The sequence below is a fragment of the Lipotes vexillifer genome, unplaced genomic scaffold (genome assembly GCF_000442215.2).
Source record: "Lipotes vexillifer unplaced genomic scaffold, Lipotes_vexillifer_v1.1 scaffold1522, whole genome shotgun sequence".
Lineage (NCBI taxonomy): Eukaryota > Metazoa > Chordata > Mammalia > Artiodactyla > Lipotidae > Lipotes > Lipotes vexillifer.
Window position 1 is genome coordinate 427,871 of NW_006782039.1, and position 12,108 is coordinate 439,978.

The window sequence follows — 12,108 nt, forward strand, 5'->3', positions numbered from 1 at the left end:
GGTAAGTTGATTACATTGAACCTCTTCTACCTGAGAAGGGGCAACATTCATCTTGACTAGAAATAACATATATTATGGATATTGGCTTGCCTTTCCTGTCCACAGAGCCTCAGCCAGTACTGCAATCTAAGTGCTTCTAGAGCATCTGATCTTCTGACATGGGATTCCATATACTGTCACCTCACCCCAAAGGATCCACTGTATAGCAAAGATGGTCCAGCAGTGGGCAAATGACTATGGCATCCAAGTGTCCTACCACTTACCACACCATCAGGAGCTGCTTGGTGATAGAGCAATGGAATGGCTTCTTAAAGGTACAGCTGAGGAATCAGCTTAGTGATGACACTCTGCAAAGAGAATGTCATCCTTTAAAGTGTGATGTACACTTTAAAGCCATGGCCATTCTATGATGCTGTGTTCCCAGATGTAGGATACATGAGTCAGGAAAATGGAAGTAAGAGTGGCCCCGTTCAACATCACTTGGGTGTTTGTGCTTTCTTCCATGCAGCTTTAGGCTCATGGGTGTAGAAGTACTGTTTCTTATAGGGGAAATGCTTCCACCAAGGAGACACAGTCGGAGTCCCACTAAACTTAAAGCTACTGCTACCACCTGGTTACTTTGGGCTCCTCTTGCCAGAAACCATCCACCACAGAAGCAGCTACTATGATGGCAAGGGTGATGGCCCTGCCCACCATGAGACAGGACTCCTGCTACATAACCCTCGCCGGGAGTAATATCTTTGGCATCCAGATGATAGACTTGGCTATCTCTTGTTATTCTCATATCCAGTTTTAACAGTAAATGTGCAAGTACAGCAACCATGGTCTGTTAAAGACATGGAAACCATGTCTCAGACTTCGAAGGGATGAGGTTCTTGGTTACCTCCCTCCCATTCCTCATCAGGCAAGCCATTTCAACCAGTAGAAATGCTAATGTCACCAAGAGATAGGGGAATTCTGAAAGTGTGGTGGAAGAGGTAGATGATGAGTGTTACTCATGGTCTCAGCAATCCAACAGGGGACACTATAGTTTGTCTCACTCATGCCCTCTTGTGAATCTCCCCAGAAATGATGGCCAACCAGAATCCTGGAGAAGCTATGCCCCAAAGGAAGAAAACTTTAAAAGATACATATTCTGGTGATTGCAGTATCTAAGGACTGAGACCAAAATCTCAAAAACTTTTATAAAAATAAAAATACAGATCACCTTAAAAGGAATAAAAATCTGACTACCATCAAACTGCTCATTAGCAATATGGGATGCTGGAAATCTTGACACTACTCCCTTAAAGTTTTTAGTAGAAATTTTTTAAGCCTAGAATTCTATATCTAATATCAAGTGTAAGGTTAAAAACTATACATATTAAAATTCATATAATTTATCACCAATGTATCATCTCTGAAAAAAACATTACTTGAGGGTGTGCTATAATAAAATTAAGCAAGAAATATGGACACTGGGGATACAAGAAACAGTGTTATTCCATCAAGTTACTATTGCTTCATGACAAGGGACGCAAATTTAGAGGTGGAAAGCAACCATTTTACTATGCTCAGAGATTCACTGGGTCAGGAATTTGGATAGGGCACAGTAAACATTGCTAACCTCTGTTCCTTAATATCTGGGGCCTCAGATGAAGACTCAAAGGCTGAAGGTGATTCAGTGGGTAAGGGCTGGAAGCATCTGGAGCCATCTTCCCTCAGATGTCTGAAGGTTGATACTAACTATGGGCTGGGACATCAGTAGGACCATCAGCCAAAACTTATGGACTCTCCATGTGGTCTCTCCACATGGGCTAGTTTGGTTCCAAGAGTGAACCTCTCCAGACAACATGGCAGAAGGGCAATGCCTTTTTATGCTCTGAGCTGAGAAGTCACATCGTATCACTTCCACAGTGCTCTATTGATCAAGGTATTCACAAAGGGACACCCAGGTTCAGGGAGAGGATGTGGGTTTAACTGTAAGAAGAGTATGGTGGATGGGAGACTCTGTGGTGACATCTTTGAAAATACAATCTGCCACAGCAGTGAGCAAGGAAATTAGTAACATTCCTTGTTAAGTCTAAGTAGCTGTCCATGATGAAACTGTGAGGCATAATGCAATTAAGAAGAATGGAAATTTTTAAAGCATGGGCATAATGTAGAAAAAAGTGAATAAAATACAGACAAAAATTCCAGATGATTTCAAAATACTGTGGGTATTAGGGTTGAAGGAGGGAGGAGGAGTATACAGTGTGCTAAAGGTCTTGTTCATTCAAGGTGGCTAAAGGTAGAGATTAATTCTGGACATTAAAATAAAACTATGTTCACATGTATTAGTTAAACGTATAAAACTCTTGTATAATACTATGTCATTTTTAAAATACTTTAATACCAACCATTAAAAGATTAGAAATAAGATGTAATTTCCAACAACTAAAATAATTAAAGTAACAAAAAACAATAAAACAAATAACAGGAGCTATTTTAAGTAAAATAAGATAGTAATCATTAATCACAATAAGTGTGGATTTAATTTCCATTTTAAGGAGAGATTTCTGAATTGGAATATTTTAAATCCATTTCTATGTTACTTACCAAAAAAAAAAAAAGCACACCTAAATTTTAAAAAGAGAGAGAAAAAAGTTGAAAATTAAAGAATATATAAAGATATACCTGGAAAACTCTAACAAAAAGAAAACAGGAATGGCAATACTAAAAACAGTCAAAATAGAATTCAAGGTGAGAAGTGTCAAATGGGAAGGAGATATTTTATATTAAAAAAATTACAATCCCCACAGAAAATATAATAGTCATAAACCTTATGACCAGAGAAGCATAAACTGTGATATTTATAAAGCTAAAACTCTTGGAAATATGGGATAAATTGACAAGCCACTGCCATGGTGAGAGATTTAAAAACTTCTCTAAGAGATTAGGATACCAAGTAGACCCCAAAAAAAAGATTAGGTCATGGAGGATTTAAATAAGACAATTACTTAAATATCTCTCTTATGCTTTTCATATGAACTGCCTGTCTAATTCAATTAACTGTATGGTTGTATTGCTAACATGAATTGCACCCAGCAAGCAGACTGCATATTTTTTTCACATACTTGTGGAACTTTTTTTTCAACTGGCCTTTTATTAGACCAAAGAAATAAACCACCAGTTTCCAAAAGGCAAAAATGATACAGGCCACATTCACTGAAAGGATTCAATAAAACTAGATATCATAAACACTTCATTTGGAAAAAAATCTTGGTTTAAAGTGAGTATGAAAACTGACATTACAAATAATTAGAAATAAATGACAGTGAGAGTACTAAAGATAAAAGTCTGTAAGATATGGCCAAAGGCATATTCAATGACAGTTTTGGTTATAATTGCATTTATTAGCGTACAAGAAAGACCAAAAATAGAGTACAGATTCAACTCAAGATGGAACAAGCAAAAAAAAACAGCTAAAGAAAAACAAAGTATCAGCATGTGTGATATTGAAAGCTGTAGAATTACATGAGATGACATAAAGCAATTGTGTAGACAGAGCCCAGGACAAAGCTGAAATAGTCTGAGTTCTGGAAAAAGTAGAAGATCCAGTGAAAGAGACTGAAAGAGATGGCCAGGGGGTATGAGGAGAATGAGATAAGAATGGTGTCAAGGGAACATCACTTTTCACGAATAAATGAGTGGCCTATTGTTGACAGCTGCTGAGAGATCAAGTAAGATTACATCTGAAGTGTGTGCATTGCCAGCAGCAGCATGGAAGTAATCGGGGCCCTCAACATGCATAGTGCTGCAGAGAGAAGCCAGATTGAAGATTAGGGGTGGGGATGGGGGAGTGTGCTCATCAAGGAGGGGTATCACATTTTTAGAGAAGGAAAATCTCTCCCATAGAAGAAGATGATGCATTTAGAGTGGCTGGCTCATCACAGGCCTTGCTGACGCTTTCTTGTTGCTCACTCCTCACCTTTCATTCATTGACTAGAAATGCTGTGGCTGTTTCTCTTTTTTAAAGCGGGTCTGGGCTACCAGCACAGCTTCTTTAACATTATTTCTGTTAAAAAAGCAGACATGACTTATTCTCTTTGAATGAAAGTCCTTTTCTAGAAAGGGAGGCAGCCAACATTGTGGTTAAGTCCCAGTTTCCCATGTCAGGTGGTCATAGTTAAATCTAGTTCCACCCCCCTCTGAGCTGTGTGGCCAACAGGGATTTTCATAAATTCTCGAGCCTCCGTTTCTTTATCATTAATCATTAATTAGACTAGTACCTGCCTCATCAATGCACATAATAAGAGCATGGAACCTATATTAACACTACTTAAGTTCAAGAATTTCCCTGTCTTTTTATTTCAGAGGCAGTTCCTTCGACTATAAAATAAGAGCTCTCACCGCTTGGTGGAATGTGGATCTCTCAGTGTGGAGGAAGGGGCTGACATAGCCAGGTCAGTCATGGGGCTTGATGATGCCAGGACTGCTTTGCCTGCAAAGTACAGAGACACTTCCATTGGCAACTCCCAGCTGCCTGTAGCACAAGTAGCTCCCCCTTCCCTGGCTTTTACTCTTCCCCAAGAATCCCAGGAGATCCAAGCTTAGGCTCCCTTAGCCTAATGAGAAGGAAACATTCTGACTTTTTAGGTTATTTTCTCTCCCCAGCACCCAGCACATGGTAAAAAAACATGATTGCTGCTTAAATGAATGACCTCACCAGAGGAAGAGGGCCCAGCATGTACATCATTGCACTTCCTGCCAGGCCTGGCATCATCATGATTAACACAGCAATACCCAGTCGGGAGCCAAGCCTCTACCTTACCACACACCCTGACTGGGTGACTTATGACTTTATATTTTTAAATTGGCCTCTCCAGCACTGTCTGGTAAATCAACACACAAGTCACTAAATGGTTCATTATCCCAGTAATATGATTCATTCTTTGTGCCAAAAATTCAAGAGGTGTCAGGAAACTTCGAAATATCCCATTTGAAGCCATGAGTGCCCATCCACATAACAGATTAACTGGATGAGAGAGACCAGTTGGACACAGAGGTCAAAGAGAAGGCTCACCAGGTGCTGGTCTTCCCTCCAGCGGTCCTTGACCTCCTGTTGGAAAATGTAAGTCAGATTCTTACTAGGCAGATTCCGTGTCTCACATACTTTTCTCTCTCATATGCTCAGAAAGCAATCAGGCTGACAGCAGGAGTCTGGTATAGAATTAGCAGCGAAACACACTCAGCTAGATCACTTCTGTAGAAAGAGTATCAAGCCCAGGTGCTATAGTAGAAGGGGCAGTCCCAGTTTTGCCATTGGGTATGGAACTCTGGGTATACCACCTGAAATCACAACACTTTGGTTTCATCATTTGTCATACAAGCAAGTGATTCTCCATACATTCCAACTTCTTTCTAGTTCTAAAATTCTATGATCCTAGCATGTTGGGGGAGAAGAGAGGAAGGAAGAGTTCAGAGCTAGGTTAGAGTTAAGGTTTAAATACATCTGGTGTGTAGAATTAGACAAGAGACCCCTCCCCCCAAAATCTACATCCACCATTTTGCATGAAGTCCGGGGTCTCCTCTGCCTAGTTTTTGCTGATTGCATCAGTGATTACTCTTTTCATGGAAAGAAACCAAAAATCCAATTTAAACTGGCTTAAGCAACAAGGACATTTATTTGTTCTGGATGTCTGTTTTGGCTGTATTGTAACACTAGGTACTAGAACGAAAACTCTACACTTGTGGAACTTAATTCTATTTAGGGAAATAGATAAACAAAATTATGTAAACATATAATACAATGTCAGATATTGATAAGTGCCATGAAGACAAATAAAACAGGGCAAGTGGACAGAGAGATGCTCTTTCAGGCAAGATGGTGACAAAGTCTCAATAAGGAAACTAATAGCTCAGATAATTTTGGTAAAAAAAAAAGCGTAACAGGAAGACTATGAGAGCATCAAAGAAGATCACCTCTCAGGAAGCATCACTACGAACTGGATGGCAGTGTGGTTAAGCAGACTGGGGAGAACTTGAGTAAGGCTTCTGTGAAGGGTAGAAGGAAGGTCCCAGCATGGCCTGCCCCATGGAGGACCAGAAAAGTTAGCTGATGGTTGGTTGGGAAACTTCAGAGGACAGCAAAGATAGGGCTAAATGTCCCTGTTGCCAAGAGCCCAGCATCTGCCAAGGAGTCACAAATTCCTAACCTTCCACGGTCCCCATCTGCTCAGCTCCATCTTCTCTTGTATCCTCCCTTAAAAATTTCAGGCACTTCAATGGTCCAGAACTCTGATCTCTGTATCCTCAGCTAAGATCACTGCTTTTCCTTGGGCTCCACCTTGCTGTATTGCAGCAAGAAAGGCCCTGAGGAAGAAAGCTGGGTCACTCTTTGTACACAACTTGTGTGTTTCCCTTCTCTCAAAGATCACAGTTCTGTGTTACCAAATGCAAGTTTGTGTGCTCAATGCACAGTGAGTCCAAACAAACTGAAACGTCTGAGTTTGGAGCAGAGAAAGGTTTTTTGCTGGGCCAAGAAAGGAGCACAGGCGGCTCGTGCTCAAAAAGGCCCCGACCATCATGAAGGGTTTAGGCAAAGCATTTTTAAAGGCAAGATCGGGGAGGGGCATCCCAGGTTAAGTGATCAGCTTGTGCACAATTCGCTGATTTGTTGAAGGTGATCAGTCCTTAGGCATCAGAAGGTCTGGGGTCTATGTGCTCATGATTATCAAGTAGTTAATTTCTTCCATTTGGTGCTGGTTTTAGCATCTGAAAAAGTCAGGAAATATGCATCAGATACTATTATCTGGGTACTTCGGAGAGGAGCTAAAGCAGAGGATATGAGGGAGGGGTCTGTCCCAGGAACACCCCATAGGGTCCTGCTTGGTTACATATGTACTCTGTGTTGTTCAGTGCCTGAAAGCAGTTGCTCCATATGTTTTGTCCAATTTTATAGTAGTTTTTGGTGGGAGGGCAACTTTAGTACTAGTTATTCTGTCATAGCCAAAAACAGAGGTCTCTTGGGTGCCTTTTTAAGAACTTGTCCCTTTTATTGGCAGCTGCCTATCTTGGTTAGATCCAGCAACATGAAGAGCAGCCCAGTTTCATGTCTTCTAACCAACCTTAGGGAAAAGATAGGGTTTGATTTGAGTTTCATATTAAAAGCAACATTTTGTATTTAAAGCTCCAGTAAAAACACACTAATGAAAGCTGTGAAAAATATAATTGTAAAACCCTCTGAACTAAAACATTTAATACACCAAGATCACCAATGTGATACTGGCTGTATTAGTCAATATCCTCTAGAGAAACAGAACAAATTGTGTGTGTGTGTGTGTGTGTGTGTGAGACCTAGTCGAAGCTCATACTGCTTACCACATGACAGGCCAATAAATCAAGAGAAAAGGTGCTGGGGCAAGGAATAGCGACTTTATTCAGAAATCTAGCAAACCAAGAAGATGGTGGACTAGTGTCCCAAAGAACCATCTTACAGTTAGAATCCAGGCTTCTTTTGCACTAAGAGGGGAGGAAGCGTGGCTGGTTGTTGCAAACTTCTTGGTTTTTTCACTTTTGTTCTTGCACCTGTCCACATAGGTCAGGTCACAATGTTCCTGTAAACCTTCAACATGACAAATGATATTCTCTGTTCCACAACTTTTTAGTCTGTATATGAATGAAGAGTGTTATAACTTTAAGGTTAAGCCTGGGAGGCAGAGCCTTGAGAATAGGCTGTCATGTGTATTTCAGGTTTGTTCTTCTTTGTTACATATATAGAAAGAGAAAGAGAGAGGCATAAGGAATTGGTTCACACAATTATGGAGACTGAAAAGTCCCACGATTTGCAATCTGCAAGGAGGAGACCCAAACCCAGGAAAGCTAGCAGTGTAATTCAGTCTGAGTACAAAGACATAAGAACCAGGGGAGCCAATGATGTAGATTCCAGTTCAGGTCTGAAGGCCTGAGAACTAGGAGTGCTGAGGGCAGAAAGAGATCAATGTCCCAGCTCAGCACTCAGGCAGGAAGAATTGAATTCTTCCTTCCTCTGCCATTTTGTTCTATTTAGGCTTTCAGTGGTTGGGTGATGCCCACCCACAGTGGGAAGGACAAACTACTTTACTAAGTCTGCCAATTCAAATGATAATTTCATTTGGAAACACTCTCACAGACACACTCAGAATATATAATGTATAGTCAAATATGTGGGCACTCTGTGATCCAGTCAAGTTGACACTTAAAATTAAGCATCATGTTTAGTTCATTCATTTTTATGTAAAATTTGGAATAAATTTTATTATCATCTCATCTATGTCTAATTTAAGAGTATCTTTATCCCAGGAATGCAAAAGGGCTCAACTCAGAAAATCTATTAAAATAACTCACCACATTAACAAATAAGAAAATTATATCATTATCTCAATAGGTTAAAAGAAAAGCATTCAATAGAATTCAGCCTATACACATGATAAAACATCTCTTAACAATGAGCAAACTAGGAATAATGCCTTGATTAAAGTATTCACTTTAAAAGCTACGGTACCATCATACTTAATGATGAAAGTTTTAAAGCATTTTTACTAAAGTCATGTTTAACATAAGGTGTTAGGTGTCTCAGTTTTTATTCAATATTTCATTCATAAATATTTTTCTCTCTGGTATCTCCTGGCCTAATCTCAAGGCAACCTGAAATCTAGAAGTAGAAGTAGGATGGACAGAAAGAGCACCAAGAAAAGCCCCTGGTTCAGGCTCAAAGGAAGGAAAGGTGTCTCCTAGTACAAAGGCAGTTGCAGCCAGGACTCTCAGGAGCTTGAAACTCTGAGAGAGAAGAACCTTCCTATACAAGCAGAAGAGGTGTATTCCCAAGAAGGTGGTGCATATCCCTCTTATTTTTTTTCCCTCTCTCTCCCCAACTGGTTGACCTTACTCATGGACATATTTTCAGAAAGTGAGTGTGAAAGCAAGGTAAATAAAAATCTAGATTTCTGGCTGGAGGAGTGTCCCAGAGAACTAAAAGGTACCAGAGAGATTGCGGAGTGAGAGGAGCTTGGGAAACTGTCATTAAGTTGTTTATGAACTCCTGGGATCATAAGCTATGCATGCATGATTCTGATTCTAAACAGCCCACCAAGACTAACAGAGAACACTCCCCATATCCCAGACTGCCACTGGGTGGCACACATGTGGGACAAATCCTAATAAGACTACAAAAGCTTTGGAACTAATACTGAAACCACATCCCATAGAAGGCTACTCAGAATTTATAGCCAAAACCCAATCAGGTTGATTGCCTGCTAAAACAAAAAGATCGATGTCCTCCATAATATATAAACAAGGCCATTGTTGTATAACATGGTATTCAAAATGTCCAGGATACAATATAAAATTATATGACATATGAAGAACCAGGGAAATCTCAAATCACATAGGAAAAGACAATAAACAGTTGCCAAAAGTGAGATGTTGGAACTCACTCAACAATGAAATGTTCCAACACAGAAGTTAAATTTATCTGACAAAGACTTTGATAATGATCACACTAGTAAGGGCAAATACTCTTAAAAAGATACAAAAGTCTCAACCAAAAATAAAAGAAAACATATATAGTAATATATAAGAAACACAAAAGAACCAAATAGAAATTTTAGAAATAATATATATATGAAATTTTAAAACTCACTGGATATGTTCAAAAGCATAATGGAGATGACAGAGAAAAGAATCTGTGAATTTGAAGCTAGATTAATAGAATCTAGTTTGAACCACAGAGAAAAAAATATTGATTTTAAAAACTCACAGAGTCTAAGGAACATGAGGGACAAAAATAAAAGGTCTAGGATTTGTTATCTAAGTCTTAGAAGAAGAGGATATAGCATTCAGTGCAGAAAAAAGTATTTAAAGAAATAATGAATAGAAATTCCCCAATTGGCAAAAACCAAAACCCATAAACCTGCAGATCCAGGAATCTAAGAGAACCCCAAACAGTGAAAACTCAAACTGATGCACACGCACACACACACACACACACACACACACACACACACAATTAAACTTTGAAAACTAGAGACAAAGAAAAAATATTTAAAGCAGTCAGAGAAAAATGATGCATCACTTAAAAAGGGAAAACAATACAAACAACAGTGAATTTCTCATCTCATCTCATGAAGGCTGGAATGAGAACTGTTAACCATCAATTCTATATCCAGGAAAAATATCCTTCAGAAATGAAGATGAATGTGAAAAGATGCTCAGCAGTGTTAGTCATTAAGGAAATGCAAATGAAAACCACAGTGAGATACCAACTCACACCCACTAGGCTGGCTGTAATAAAAAAGACAGACAATAACAAATGCTGGTGAATGTGGAGAATTTGATCACACATACATTGCTTGAAGGAATGTAAAATTTTGCAGCTACTTTGGAAAACAGTTTGTCAGTTCCTCAAAATGTCAAACATAGAGTTGCCATATGACCCAGTATTTCCACTCCTACATATATACCCAAGAGAACCGAAAACATATGTTCACATAAAAACCTGTACATGAATATTCACAGCAGCATTATTCATAATAGCCAAAAAGTAGAAACAACCCAACTGTCCATCAGTTGATAAATGGATCAAAACTAAATGTGTTACATCTGTACAATAAAATATTATTCAGCCATAAAAAGTAATTAAATACTGATACATGCTACAACATAGATGAACGTAAAAGACATTTTGTGAAGTGAAAGAAGCCAGATAGAAAAGGTTACATGGTCTATTATTTCATTTATATGAGCTATTCAGAATAGGCAAGTTGATAGAGACAGAAAGGAGATTACTAGTTGCCAAGGGCTGGGGGCTGGGGGGAGTGGGGAGTGACTGCTAAAGTGTACAGGGCTTATTTTGGGCAATAAAACTGTTCTAGAATCAGATAGTGGTGGTGGTTGCACAACTTTGTAAGCACACTAAAAAACACCAAATTTTTAAAAGGTTTTAAAAGTGAATTTTGTGATATGTGAATTATATCTCAAAAAAGGGTGAAATAAAGACATTCCCAGTTGAAGGAAAACTAAGAGAATTCATTGCCAGCAGATCTACTCTAAGAGAATTGCTAAAGTAAGTTCATCAGACATAAAGAAAATGTTACCAGAAAGAAATTTCAAAGAGCATAAAGAAGAGCAACAGAAACTGAAAATATCTGAAGAAGTAGGGTAACATATTCTCTTGAGTTCTCTAAAATAAGTTTTAAGGTTGAAGATAAAACAACATTTTATAATGGAGTTTTCAAAGAGTGTAGAAGTACAAGAAACATAAGAAAACTACAACGTAAAGGAGATGAGGAGACCTATATAGTAGTAAGATTTATACATTCCAAATGAAGTGCTAAAATATTGAGTCTACATAGATTGTGAAAAATCAAACGTACACTGTAATCCCTAGAGCTACCACATTAAAAAAAAAAAAAACAAGATACAGTCAAAAACACAATACAAAAAATAGAATAAAAATTGTTTAAATAACCAAAAAGAAGACAGGAAAGGGGAAACACAGGGATGATAAACAGAGGGAACAAATAAAAAACAAAGAATAAAATGATAGACCTAAATTCAAACATATCAATAGTTACATTAAAGGTAAATGATCTAAGCATACCAAATAAAAGACAGAGATTGTCAGAATGCATTTTTTAAAAATATATAATCCAATTATATGTTATCTATAAGGATCTTCCTTCAAACATAATGATATCATCAGTACATTAAAAGTTAAATAATGGGAGACTTCCCTGGTGGTGCAGTGGTTAAGAATCCGCCCACCAATGCAGGGGACACAGGTGTGAGCCCTGGTCTGGGAAGATCCCACACGCCATGGAGCAACTAATCCCATTCACCACAACTACTGAGCCTGCGTGCCACAACTACTGAAGCCCATGCACCTAGAGCCCACATTGCACAACAAAGAGAAGCCCCCACTCACCACAACTAGAGAAAGCCCACACGCAGCAATGAAGACGCAAAACAGCCAAAAATAAATAAATTTTTAAAGTTAAATAATGGAAAAAGATATACAGAGCAAACACTAATCAAAAGAAAGTGGGCTTCCCTGGTGGCGCAGTGGTTGGGAGTCCGCCTGCCGATGCAGGGTACACGGGTTTGTGCCCC